We start from the raw sequence: 15,109 nt of genomic DNA, 5'->3' as shown, positions 1-15,109 counted from the left end.
TCGTGGACAGCCGTGAGCCCCCTAGCCTTGATTCTTTCACCAAAAATTCTTATTAATTCTGAAAAGTGCCTCCGTGGATTTCCAGGACATGCCGAGAACTTTTCTTTTCTACACATAAAACAACATCATGGCAGTTCTGCTGAAAACAACGTCAGTCCGGGTGAGTTTCATTCAAATCATGCAGGTTAGAGTCCAAAACAAGGGCAAACGTGTTTGGAGAAGTAGATACGTTGGAGACAATCAACTCCCCCAAGCTTAAACCTTTGCTTGTCCTCAAGCAATTCAGTTGACAAACTGAAAGTGATAAAGAAGAACTTTTACAAACTCTGTTTGCTCTTGTTGTTGTAAACATGAAAAGCTAGCATTCAAGTTTCAGCAAATATTATGAACTAACCATACTCACAATAACACATAGGTCCCACAATTACTCATATCAATAGCATAATCAGCTAGCGAGTCATAATAATAAAACTCGGATGACAACACTTTCTCAAAATAATCATAACATGATATAACAAAATGGTATCTCGCTAGCCCTTTCTGAGACGGCAAAACATAAATGCAGAGCACCTTTAAAGATCAAGGACTGACTAAACATTATAATTCATGGTAAAAGAGATCTAGTCAAGTCATACCCATATAAACCAGTAATAATGAATGCAAATGACAGTGTGCTCTCCAGCTGGTGCTTTAATAAGAAGGGTGATGACTCAACATAAAAGTAAATAGATAGGCCCTTCGCAGAGGGAAGCAGGGGTTTGTAGAGGTGCCAGAGCTCGATTTTAAAATAGAGATTGAATAACATTTTGAGCGGCATACTTTTGCTGTCAATGCAACACCTATGAGATGGCTGTATCTTCCATACTACATGCATTATAGACAGTTCACAAACAGAATGGTAAAGTTTTTACTCCCCCAACCACCAACAAGCATCAATCCATGGCTTGCTCGAAACAGCGAGTGCCTCCAACATACAACAGCCCTGGGGGAGTTTTATTTAATTATTTTGATTTGCTTTGATCTTTTTGGATCATGGGACTGGGCATCCCGGTTACCGGCCCTTTCTCGTGAATGAGGAGCGGAGTCCACTCCTCTGAGAATAACACACCTAGCATGGAAGATATAGGCAGCACTAGTTGTAACATGAGATGCTCGAGCATACAAAACATAATTTCATTTGAAGGTTTGGAGTTTGGCACATACAAATTTACTTGGAACGGCAGGTAGATACCGCATATAGGAAGGTATAGTGGACTCATATGGAACAACTTTGGGATTTAAGGAGTTTGGATGCACAAGCAGTATTCCCGCTTAGTATAGGTGAAGGCTAGCAAAAGACTGGGAAGCGACCAACTGAGAGAGCGACAAAAGTCGTAAGCATGCATTAAAATTAATTTATACGGGATACAAGCATGAGTAGGATATAATCCACCATGAACATAAATATCGTGAAGGCTATGTTGATTTGATTCAACTACATGCGTGAACATGTGCCAAGTCGAGTCACTCAATTCATTCAAAGGAGGATACCATCCTATCATATCACATAATCATTCTAATAGCATGTTGGCACGCAAGGTAAACCATTATGACTCATAGCTAATCAAGCATGGCACAAGCAACTATAATCTCTAAATGTGATTGCAAATATGTTTACTTCATAATAGCTGACTCAGGAACGATGAATCATCATATTTACAAAAACAAGAGAGGTCGAGTTCATACCAGCTTTTCTCATACCAATAAGTCCATCATATTTCATCATTATTGCCTTTCACTCGCACGACCGAACGAAGTTATAATAATAAGAGTGCACGTGCATTGGACTAAGCTGGAATCTGTAAGCATTCAACTCAAGAGAGAAGACAAGTAATATGGGCTCTAAATATAAATAATCAATCATGCATATGAGAGCCACTAAGCATTTTCAATATGGTCTTCTCGACCCTCAAAAGAAAGAAAAGAAAATAAAACTATTTACACGGGAAAGATCCCAATAAGTAAAAGAAGAACGAGAAATCTTTTTGGGTTTTCATTTTAATTTCTATTACAAGCAAGGAAATTAAACTAACTATTTTTTTTGTTTTTTCTCAAGGTTTATCAAACACACAAGATGAAAACTAGAAAAAGAGATTTAAACTAACATGGATAATACAATGAAAGAGTATGAGCACCGACGACTAGTGTGTGAACATGAATGTAAAGTCGGTGAGAAATACGTACTCCCCCAAGCTTAGGCTTTTGGCACCATGTACACGAAGGCGGAGGCCAAGGAAGCACGAGAAGACGGCGTCGACTTGCTGGAAGAAGACCGGCTGTTAGCCCTCAGCCGGTCCGCCATCTACTAGCAGGGTCTACACCGTTACCACAGCCGGAAGGTCAAGCTGCGATCCTTCCAAGAGGGTGATCTTGTGCTCCGGCTGATCTAGCGAACAGCCGACCAGCACAAGCTCTCGGCCCCTTGGGTAGGCCCCTTCGTCATCAGCCGGGCCCTAGGCAACGACTCCTACTACCTGATTGACGCGCAGAAGCCAAAGGCACGCAAGAGAGATGATTCCGGCAAGGAGTCGGAGCGACCATGGAACACCAATCTTCTCCAAAGATTTTACAGTTAAAATGCAGTATGTACCACGCTACCTTTTGTATTAAGTACGAGAAAACGCCCCCCCCCCCCCGAGGAGTACTCGGGGACTACCCTCTTTTATCAATGGGTGATGGGTATCATACCCATGGTTATGCCACTACATTCATTTTTTCGTCCGGCACCGGGTTCGACTAGTCGGCCCGGGGACTTGCCGCCTTGAGTTATGTCCAAGTTCTACCTGCAGTCAGACAAGTAATGTGTCGGCACCCAAGCCCTCTCTTGTGAAAGTCGCCGCTCGAAGAATCGGCTGTCCGACTAGCAAGAGCCAAAGGCGGAAAAGGAGGCCCACATGAAAAACGGCTAAGGACTAACGAACTTACATAACGCAAGTCGGCTCCCCCCCGCCAACCGGCTATCAAAGCAGCCGGATGGCCGGCTTCCCTTCTTACTCTGCTACAATCTAAGAAAGCTCGAGTACTTGCCCTCCCAGACGGCCAATTTCTTACCCGGCCACAGACTGCAGAGCAGCTGTCCGGCTGGGAAGGCGGCGACCAAGGGAGGGCGGCAAAGGAAAACAGCCAAAAGATAAAAAGCAAATAGGAATGGAAACCATGCACATGCATAATTATATTTACACAAAAGGCCTTCGAAAGGCCGGCATTCGACAAAGTTTGAATACACCCCCAGTGGGTGGAACTGCGCAAAGTTAATAAAAAGTTGTTCAAGGAGTAACGAGCAGGAAAGTAAAGACGGCGAGTCAGGCCAAGGGAGCAACTGGGGCGTCGGGCAGATCGGTGGAGACAGAGGTGTCGGCTGGAGGAGTGGCCGGCCGGCGAGTCTCGCTTGATCGTCACCTGCGGCAGGCGATGCATTCGCATGCGCCTCGTTGCTGGAGGCACAATCAGGCTGAAGCTGGCTGGCTGCTTCACCATCCGGCACAATGTCTTCACCGTCTTCCTCCTCCTCCTCTTCGCCCTCGTCGCTGGAGTCGATCTCCTCCGCCGAGTCTTCACCGTCGGCCGGGTTCAGCCCGAACCATTCCTTTGGTTGAGCGATGCCGTCTTCGTTTACCTCAGGAGCAAAGGCCCTGGTGTCGGTGAAGTCTGCGATCGCCGAGGCGCGCTGGATGATAGCCGGCCGCACCGCCTCCAGCTCCTTGTCAGCCTCCTGCCGCCAGGTGCACGCTGGTCCAAGTTCAGCCCAAGATACCAAGCCCGGACGAACTCTAGCGCCCGTCGAGCATCGGACCGAGCTGCTGAAGCCTTCCAGGCCTCGAGGCGGCCGACTGCTACCTCAGCCAGTCGGCAGTCCGGCTGGGGGTGCGGGGAATCACCTCGCCGGGCCAGAGGGCGTCCAGCACCTGTGCTCCAGCACGCTGAAGACGGCGGAGCATGCGGTAGGCCGGCTGGAGGCGGGCTTGGATCGCCAGAAGCTGCTCCTCAAGCGACTGGTTGGCGTCCGGTGCGATCTCAACCCCAGCCTGCCGACGGGCCTCACGATGAGCTTCGATGGCTTGGTTGGCGGCATCGGAGTAGCCGGGGAAGTATTCTTCACAAAGAAGAAAGAAATAGAACAAATGAGAAGATAAACCAAATTACAAGGACGAGCAAAGGAACGAAGAAGAGGGTGGCCTACCGTCAATCAAATCTTTAATCCGGCTGTAGCCTTCGCTCAGAGCCTTCCTCGCCTCGGCCCAGCTCGCCGCCTCGGTCTCATACTCGGCTTTGAGGGCGGCCTCGCTGTCCTGCGCCGTCTTCAGGGCCGCCTTGTGGTTCTCCTCCTGGTCGGCCAGTTTCTTGGCCAGGCGATCACGCTCCTGAACCAAGGCACTGAGCTCGCCCTCCCTAGTGCAAAGGGCGGTCTGGGCCATGCTTAGCTGCTGCCTCAAGTCGGCATTGGCTCCTGCCGATTTGGAGAAGAAGAAGTTAAGGAAGAAGTCGTCAGGAAAGATCCGACCCGACTGCTCGGCAGTCGGCCCGAATCTCGGGGACAACACCCAGTGGGTGCGCTGGCGCGCCCCCACATGAGATAAAAAACAAAAGCACTCACTCCGGATTTCCGTCAGATCAACGGTCTTCTGATTCATCTCCCGGGCCTGGGAGTTGAAGGTAGCGGCATGGAGGTTGTGATAGTCCTGCAAATAGGACGAAGGTGCAAACAAGAGAAAATCATTAAATCAAAGTCTTCTGAGAAGTTCCAAGCCGCCTGCTCAGCAGCCGACTTGGAACTCGGGGACTACACCCAGTGGGTGCGCTGACGCACCCCACGGAAGAAATCAAGAGTAAGAAGACTCACCCGAATGACCGACCGCGTTGCAAGGAACTCTTGGGTACACTGCTTCAGAGCGGTGGCCTGACACTGAAGCCGGCTCTGGACATCCTGCACTGCCAGATTCAGCGCAGCCGTCCCACCGCCCGGCGTCCACCCTGGCGAGCTAATGCTGGCCGTCTCCAGGTCATGGGACAACGAGCTGGAGCCCGCGGCCCTCTGCGGGTCCGGCTCTGACGCCGCCCTCCCGCGCGCCGACGAGTCGGCGACAAGACCACAAGATCTGCCCTTGCAGTCGGCTCGCCTCCAGCCGGCTACTCAGGCGGCGCCTCGGGCTGGCCGCCTTGGCCTGTCCCGGCCAACGGTGGCGGTACCGCCTCTCCCTCCGGGACGACTACGTCGCCCCCCTCCCTCTTCATCACCGGCTGGTCACGGCTGGCTTCCTCTGGCGGAGGCACCGGGATTTTGGGGGCCACGGTGCGGAGGGGGATGACAAGTTGCGGAGGCTGGCTATGCAGGGCCTCCACCACCCTCGCCGCGGTCGCGGCCTCTGCCTGGGCCTTGGCCGGCGTGTCGGCCTGCGCCTCAGCCGACTCTGCCGTCGTCTCCTGAGCCACCTCGGCGGCGGCTGCCCTCTGCTCCTCCGCCTCCCACTCCTCTCGCGCCTCCCGCGCGTTCCGCTCCGTCGCCGCTTGGAGCTCAGCGCGGGGATCTACGCAGTGGGAACTTGAAGATCCTCCGCCCCTCCGACTATGGAGGCAGCTGTAGTCCGCTCAAGAGAGAGCGGAGCCCTGGTTGATAAAACAAGAAAACGCTTAGAAGAGCGCCGACTGAAGAAAAGAAATAAAGGCGTGCAAGAATCAACACTTATTCCGAAACCGCCTGCAGCTGCTTCACCACCTTGCGGAAGCGGGCCGCCTTCGCGGCCGCCTCATCCCGCTTGGTCGCCGCCGCGGAACCCTTGGGCTTCTTCGGCCGACCGCCGAAGAGAGTCGGCGCCGCCCGACATTTCTGCGTGCCGCCCCATGCGGCCGGCCCGCCTGAAGGGCCGACGCCTTGATGGTCGGATGCCGGCTGGCGGCGCGGAATAGGCTCGGCCTCGTCATCATCAGGCCAGTCATCGAAACCGGCGGTGAACCCAGAGTCGCCTGCATCACCGCCTCCCCCCACGGTGTCGTCGTCCAAGGCGGTCGCCCCCAAGTCGGGGTCGTCAGGGTCGTCCGCCACACGGTCGGGAGCGAACTCGCGTTCCGCCCCCGCGGTCCCGGCCGATGGATGAAGGAGGGGGTTCTGATTAAAACAAGCCAACTGGTCAGAAGCCGGCCAGAGAGAACTCGGTAACAAGAAAAGAAGAAAAGGAAGGCTTACCATAGGCGGGGGGTTGGCGCGAGAATACGGCTCCTTGCCGTACTGCCACTCCTCGGTGAGCTTGCAGTTGGCGATGTAGTTCACCATGTAAGATACCTCGTCATGAGGCATCTCTTTGGTGCTCAACCGGCTTGGGTCGAAGCGGCCGCTCATCTGGCAAATCAGATGAGGGCGGCCTTGGAGCGGGAGCACCCGGCGCTCCACGAAGGCGGCTATCAAGTCGGACCCAGTCAGGCGCTCCGACTGGATCAGCACCCGAAGCCGGGCGACGGCACCAGCCCCAGCCGGCGTCAGCGACCTGGCCTGGTAGGACCACGAGGGCTGCCTCCCAGTCGGTGGGCCGGCTATGTAAGCCGGCAGGTTGACGTCGTCGCCCTGCGGAGCGGCGTTCTTCACATAAAAATATGATTTCTGCCAGAGCTTCACCGGCTGGATCAGCGCGATGGGCGGAAACGGGTTGTCGGCTGCCGATCTCCGGATGGCGATGAAGGCGCCGCATGGAGCCGGCACGCCCGCGACGACCATACCGAGCTTGGACTGGAAGAACTCCCCCCAAAGTTCGATGGTGGGGAGGACGCCGAGGAAACCTTCGCACAAGGTGATGAAGGCCGACAACAGCACCACCATGTTTGGAGTGAGGTGGTGCGGCTGAAGATGATAAAATTCAAGAAACGAGCGGAAGAAGCCGCTCGCGGGAAGGCCGATGCCGCGCAGGCAGTGCGAGTAGAAGATTACTCGCTCGCCCTCCTCCGGCACCAGCACGAACCCGCACGAGAAAATCGCCCGGCAACCGCCGCGTCTTGCGGAGGAAGTCGATGTGGTCGTCTCGGACATTAGAGCCGTCCTAGGAGCTCGACGTCAGAGCCATGAGGACGGGAAGGCGATGGAAAGCGCGGCGACGGAGAGCACGTGGTGCGGCGGCGGCAAGACTGCGGCACGCTAAGAAAAATGGCGGAACGGTGGCGTCGTGGAGAGCCGCTGCGGCGACGGAGAGGAAGAAGAAGAAGGTGATGGCGGAGCGAGGGCGAGCATGCGAACGACTGCCGCTCCCCCTCCACGACCCTACTTATAGCCTCGTGCGGCGAAGCCGAGGAGGCGAGACGTGGGGGGGCGTGGGATTAACTGCGCCCACTCCCCCACGTCCCGCGATTATTGCGCCTTTATAGCGAGTGGAAACCGCTGTCGGAAGACGTGTGGTCAGTTCGGGCCGCAAAAGATCCACGCACAGGCCGAGGCGTGGAAGTGGCGGGCCCCGGTCTGTAACGGCGTCCCGTCACGCGCGTGGGCTGGCAGGCCCTTCCAGCCGAAGGGTGCCATGTGGCGCGCAGGCAGCGGGCGGCCAGCCCGTAGCCTGGCTAGCGCGCCAACTGGTTCCCGCCTTCAGATTTCAAAGAGACTTCGCCGAGAAGGCACGCATAAGAGAAGCCGACTCCTAGCTGCCGGCTGTTCGGGATAGGAAGCTGACTGAGCTTCTCGATTCCCATTTCAGCCACAAAGCCCAACCAGCTTCGGGGACTACTGTTGGAGTAAATGACCACGGGTAGCCTAGCCGGCGGGCCCTTAGAAAAAACAACAGGCCGATCGAGCCTTGGAGCACCCAAGATGCGGGGCCGCCTTCCTCCGTTCGGCTGTCTCACAGGCCGACTACCGGAAGGTGGCCCAACCCTAAACTCTCTTGGAGAATGCCACGATAGGGCCGACTCCAAGAAGCCGGCCCAAGAAGACCGACTCCAAGAAGCCGGCCCAAGAAGACCGACTCCAAGAGGCCGACCCCTAGCAAGCGGCCAGGGCCATGCCCTAAAAGTCTGCACCCCCATAACGATGATGGGACATGGCATGGCAACAGTGGACCCTGCCACCCCCGAATCCCGGAACACGCATGGCTACAGTACGTCGTACGGGACAGCCATCACCCGTCCGGCGTGGCACTGTTTTCATGTTGATCATGACGCCCTCCACGACGGGCTGCCAGTACGGCCCGCAGGCGGCGGGCCCCTTCGGTCAGAGAGACGCCCGAAGGCGGCCTTGCCTCCCCAAGCAGGCCTGAGGCATGGCCGGCTTCCTATGGCCGGCTTGCTCCCTTCCTCGGGGCGTGCGCACCATTAAAGAGACAAGACGAGGTAAGGCTACAGTGAGAGCCTGCAAGGCGGCGGCACTGTAGCCATGCTTACCTCGACAAAGCCCTCGTCATCAAAGGCGAGGCAACAGTAACCAACCCCCGACAAGACCCCCAAGCGGTGGGGCCGGCCTGTCGACCAATGAGCCGGCAGTCGGTGGGCCCCAGCGGCCGGTGGAGAAGCCGGCGGCCATAGACACTGACGACTAGGGCCCGCGCCCAGCTGGATTACCATTGTACCCCCGGGGGGTAGACCTATATAAACCCCCCCGGGCACCCATGCAAAGGGTTGATCTCATAGAGTTTCAGACACTACCGTAGGGAGAGAAGAGAGCTAGCCTTGCCCTTCTTCCTCCTCCCACCGAACAGCTCAAGGAGTCTCTTGTAGCTTCTTGTTGATCTAGTGATCATGAGGAGACCCCGCAGAGCAGGAGTAGGGGTATTATTGTTGGGGAACATAGCAGAAATTCAAAATTTTCCTACGTGTCACCAAGATCTATCTATGGAGAGACTAGCAACCAGAGAGAGGGGAGTGCATCTACATACCCTTGTAGATCGCTAAGTGGAAGCATTCAAGAGAACGGGGTTGAGGGAGTCGTACTCGTCGTGATCCAAATCACCGAAGATCCTAGTGTCGAACGGACGACACCTCCGCATTCAACACACGTGTAGCCCGGTGACATCTCCCACGCCTTGATCCAGCAAGGAGAGAGGGAGAGATTGGGGAAGACTCTGTCCAGCAGTAGCACAACGGCGTGGTGGTGATGGAGGAGCATGGCACTCCAGCAGGGCTTCGCCAAGCACTGCGAGAGATGAGGAGGGAGAGGGGTAGGGCTGCGCCAGGGAGAGGAAAAACTCATGTGTTTGGCAGCCCCAAAACCCCCACTATTTATAGGGGAAGGGGAGAGGGGCCCGGCCCCCTCCAGATCCCATCTAGAGGGGAGGGGCGGCGGTCAGCAGGGGTGCCTTGCCCCCCAAGCAAGGTGGAGGCGCCCCCTCCCCTAGGGTTTTCAACCCTAGGCGCCTTGGGCCCTGGTGGGGGGGGGGGGCGCACCAGCCCACCTAGGGCTGGTCCCCTCCCACACTTGGCCCACGCAGCCCTCTGGGGACGGTGGCCCCACCTGGTGGACCCCCGGGACCCTCCCGGTGGTCCCGGTACGTTACCGATAGCACCCGAAACTTTTCCGGTGACCAAAACAGGACTTCCCATATATAAATCTTTACCTCCGGATTCCGGAACTCCTCGTGACGTCCGGGATCTCATCCGGGACTCCGAACAACATTTGGTAACCACATACAAACTTCCTTTATAACCCTAGCGTCATCGAACCTTAAGTGTGTAGACCCTACGGGTTCGGGAACCATGCAGACATGACCGAGACAACTCTCCGGCCAATAACCAACAGAGGGATCTGGATACCCATGTTGGCTCCCACATGTTCCACGATGATCTCATCGGATGAACCACGATGTCAAGGATTCAATCAATCCCGTATACAATTCCCTTTGTCTAGTGGTATAGTACTTGCCCGAGATTCGGTCGTTGGTATCCCGATACCTTGTTCAATATCGTTACCGGCAAGTCTCTTGACTCGTTCCGTAACACATCATCCCGCGATCAACTCCTTGATCACATTGTGCACATTATGATGATGTCCTACCGAGTGGGCCCAGAGATACCTCTCGTCACACGGAGTGACAAATCCCAGTCTCGATTCGTGCCAACCCAACAGACACTTTCGGAGATACCCATAGTGCACCTTTATAGCCACCCAGTTACGTTGTGATGTTTGGCACACCCAAAGCATTCCTACGGTGTCAGGGAGTTGCACAATCTCATGGTCTATGGAAAATATACTTGACATTTAGAAAAGCTTTAGCATACGAACTACATGATCTTGTGCTAGGCTTAGGATTGGGTCTTGTCCATCACATCATTCTCCTAATGATGTGATCCCGTTATCAATGACATCCAATGACCATGGTCAGGAAACCATGACCATCTGTTGATCAACGAGCTAGTCAACTGGAGGCTCACTAGGGACATGTTGTGTTCTATGTATTCACACATGTATTGCGGTTTCCGGTCAATACAATTATAGCATGAATAATAGACAATTATCATGAACAAGGAAATACAATAATGACCATTTTATTATTACCTCTAGGGCATATTTCCAACAATCTCCCACTTGCACTAGAGTCAATAATCTAGTTCAAATCACCATGTGATTGTAATGAATCGACACCCATGGGGTTTGATCATATCTCGCTTGTGAGAGAGGTTATTAGTCAACAGATCTGAACCTTTCAGATCCGTGTGTGTTTTGCAAATTCTCTATGTCATCTCCTAGATGCAGCTACCACGCTCTATTTGGAGCTATTCCAAATAACTGTTCTACTATACGAATCCGGTTTACTACTCAGAATAATCCGGATTAGTGTCAAAGTTTGCATCGGCGTAACCCTTTACGACGAACTCTTTTACCACCTCCATAATCAAGAAAATTCCTTAGTCCACTAGTTACTAAGGATAAGTTTGACCGCTGTCCTGTGATCCATTCCTGGATCACTCTTGTACCCCTTGACTGACTCATGGCAAGGCACACTTCCGGTGCGATACACAGCATAGCATACTATAGAGCCTACGTCTGAAGCATAGGGGACGACCTTCGTCCTTTCTCTCTCTTCTGCCGTGGTCATGTCTTGAGTCTTACTCAATACTCACACCATGTAACACAGCCAAGAACTCCTTTGCTGATCTATTTTGAAATCCTTCAAAATCTTGTCACGGTATGTATTCATCTGAAAGTACTATTAAGCGTTTTGATCTATCCTTATAGATCTTAATGCTCAATGTTCAAGTAGCTTAATCCAGGTTTTCCATTGAAAAACACTTTTCAAATAACCCTATATGCTTTCCAGAAATTCTACCTCATTTCCGATCAACAACATGTCAACAACATATACTCATCAGAAATGCTATAGTGCTCCCACTCACTTCATTGGAAATACAAGTTTCTCATAAACTTTGTATAAACCCAAAATCTTTGATCATCTCATCAAAGCGTATATTCCAACTCCGAGATGCTTACTCCAGTCCTTAGAAGGATTGCTGGAGCTTTGCATACTTGTTAGCATCTTTCAGGATTGACAAAACCTTCTGGTTGTATCACATACAACCTTTCCTCAAGAATATCGTCAAGGAAACAATGTTTTGACATCCTATCTGCAAGATTTCATAAATCATGCAGTAATTGCTAATATAATTCCAACAGACTCTTAGCATCGCTACGAGTGAGAAAGTTCATCGCAGTCAACTCCTTAAACTTGTCAGAAAACATCTTAACGACAAGTCGAGCTTTCTTAATGGTGATACTCACCATCATTGTCCGTCTTTCTTTTAAAATCCATCTATACACAACAGCCTTACGACCATCAAGTAGTTCTTCCAAAGTTTATACTTTGTTTTCATGCATGGATCCTCTCTCGGATTATATGGCCTCGAGCCATTTGTCGGGATCCGGGCCCACCATTGCTTCTCCATAGCTCGTAGGTTCATTGTTGTCTAGCAACATGACCTCCAAGACAGGATTACCGTACCACTCCGAAGCAGTACGCGTCCTTGTCGACCTACGAGGTTCGGTAGTGACTTGATCCAAAGTTTCATGATCACTATCATCAGCTTCCACTTCAATTGGTGTAGGTGCCACAGGAACAACTTCCTGTGCCCTGCTACACGCTGGTTGAAGTGATGGTTCAATAACCTCATCAAGTCTCCACCATCCTCCCACTCAATTCTTTCGAGAGAAACTTTTCCTCGAGAAAGGACCCGTTTCTAGAAACAATTACTTTTGCTTCCGGATCTGAGATAGGAGGTATACCCAACCATTTTGGGTATCCTATGAAGATGCATTTATCCGTTTTGGGTTCGAGCTTATCACGATGAAACTTTTTCACATAAGCGTTGCAGCCCCAAACTTTCAAGAAACGACAGCTTAGGTTTCTCTAAACCATAGTTCATAAGGTGTCATCTCAACGGAATTACGTGGTGCCCTATTTAAAGTGAATGCGGTTGTCTCTAATGCCTAACCCATGAACGATAGTGGTAATTCGATAAGAGACATCATGGTATGCACCATATCCAATAGGGTGCAGCTATGATGTTCGGACACACCATCACACTATGGTGTTCCAGGCGGTGTTAGTTGTGAAACAATTTCCACAATGTCTTATTTCTATACCAAACTCGCAACTCAGATATTCATTTCTATAATCATATCATAGACATTTTATCCTCTTGTCACGAAGATCTTCAACTTCACACTGAAATTACTTGAACCTTTCAATAATTCAGACTTGTGTTTCATCAAGTAAATATACAGCATCTACTCAAATCATCTATGAAGTAAGAACATAACGATATCCACTGCGTGCCTCGACACTCATTGGACATCACACATCAAAATGTATTACTTCCAACAAGTTGCTCTTTTGTTTCATCTTACTGAAAACGAGGTTTTTCAGTCATCTTGCCCATGTGGTATGATTTGCATGTCTCAAGTTATTCAAAATCAAGTGAGTCCAAACGATCCATCTGCATGGATATTCTTCATGCGTACATACCAATAGACATGGTTCGCATGTCTCAAACTTTTCAAAAAAAAATGAGTGAGTCCAAAGATCCATCAACATGGAGTTTCTTCATGCGTTTTATACCAATATGACTTACATGGCAGTGCCACAAGTAGGTGGTACTATCATTACTATCTTATATCTTTTGGCATGAACATGTGTATCACTAGGATCGAGATTCAATAAACCATTCATTTTAGGTGCAAGACCATTGAAGGTATTATTCAAATAAACAGGGTAACTATTATTCTCCTTAAATGAATAACCGTATTGCGATAAACATAATCCAATCATGTCTATGCTCAACGCAAACACCAAATAACAATTATTTAGGTTTAACACCAATCTCGCTGGTAGACGGAGCAGGCGATGCTTGATCACATCAACCTTGGAAACACTTCCAACACACATCGTCATCTCACCTTTAGCTAGTCTCCGTTTATTCCGTAGCTCTTTTATTTCGAGTTACTAACACTTAGCAACCGAACCGGTATCTTAATACCCTGGTGCTACTAGGAGTACTAGTAAAGTACACATTTAATACAATGTATATCCAATATACTTATGTCAACCTTGTCAGCCTTCTCATCTACCAAGTATCTAGGGTAGTTCTGCTTCAGTGACTGGTCCCTCATTACAGAAGCACTTAGTCTCGGGTTTAGGTTCAACCCTGGGTTTCTTCGCTGGAGCAGCAACTGATTTGCCGTTTCATGAAGTATTCCTTCTTGCCCTTGCCCTTCTTGAAACTAGTGGTTTCACTAACCATCAACAATTGATGCTCCTTCTTGATTTCTACTTTCGCGGCGTCAAACATCGCGAATATTTCAAGGATCATCATATCTATCCCTGATATGTTATAGTTCATCACGAAGCTCTAGCAGCTTGGTGGCAATGACTTTGGAGAAACATCACTATCTCATCTGGAAGATTAACCCCCACTCGATTCAAGTGATTGTTGTACTCAGACAATCTGAGCACAAGCTCAATGATTGAGCTTTTCTCCCTTAGTTTGCAGGCTAAGAAACTCGTTGGAGGTCTTATACCTCTTGACGTGGGCACGAGCCTGAAATCCCAATTTTAGCCCTCGATACATCTCATATGTTCAGCGAGATTTCGAAATCATCTTTGGTGCCTCAATTCTAAACCGTTTAACATTACTGAACTATCACGTAGTTATCAAACGTGTATGTCATGTTGGGGAACGTTGCAGAAAATTAAAAATTTTCCTACAGTTTCACCAAGATCCATCTATGAGTTCATCTAGCAACGAGTCATGGGAGAGTGATTCTACATACCCTTGTAGATCGCTAAGCGGAAGCTTTCAATAGAACGGGGTTGATGGAGTCGTACTCGCCGTGATTCAGATCACCGATGGCCTAGTGCCGAACGGACAGCACCTCCGCGTTCAACACACGTACGGAGCGGATGACGTCTCCTCCTTCTTGATCCAGCAAGGGGGAAGGAGAGGTTGATGAAGATCCAGCAGCACGACGGTGTGGTGGTGGATGCAGCAGAACTCCGGCAGGGCTTCGCTAAGCAACTACGGGAGGAGGAGGAGGTGTTGCAGGGAGGAGGGAGGCGCCAGGGCTTATTGGTGCGGCTGCCCCTCCCTCCCCTCCCTTTATATAGGGGCAAGGGAGAGGGGGGGCGCAGCCTTGCCCCTTCCTCCAAGGAAGGGGTGCGGCCAAGAGGGGGGGAGGAGTCCATCCTCCCCAAGGCTCCTCGGAGGTGCCTTCCCCCTTTAGGACTCTCCCCTCCCCAAGTCTCCTTGGCGCATGGGCCTCTTGGGGCTGGTGCCCTTGGCCCACATAGGACAAGGTGCACCCCCTACAGCCCATGTGCCCCCCCGTGGCAGGTGGACCCCCCGGTGGACCCCCGGACCCCTTTCGGCACTCCCGGTACAATACCGATAAAGTGCGAAACTTTTCCGGCGACCAAAATAAGACTTCCTATATATAAATCTTTACCTCCGGACCATTCCGGAACTCCTCGTGACATCCGGGATCTCATCCGAGACTCCGAACAACATTCGGTTTGCTGCATACTCATATTCATACAACCCTAGCGTCACCGAACCTTAAGTGTGTAGACCCTACGGGTTCGGGAGACACGCAGTCATGACCGAGACGGCTCTCGGG

Source organism: Triticum dicoccoides, chromosome 4B (genome assembly GCF_002162155.2).
Source record: "Triticum dicoccoides isolate Atlit2015 ecotype Zavitan chromosome 4B, WEW_v2.0, whole genome shotgun sequence".
Lineage (NCBI taxonomy): Eukaryota > Viridiplantae > Streptophyta > Magnoliopsida > Poales > Poaceae > Triticum > Triticum dicoccoides.
Note: the sequence above shows the minus strand (reverse complement) of the source record.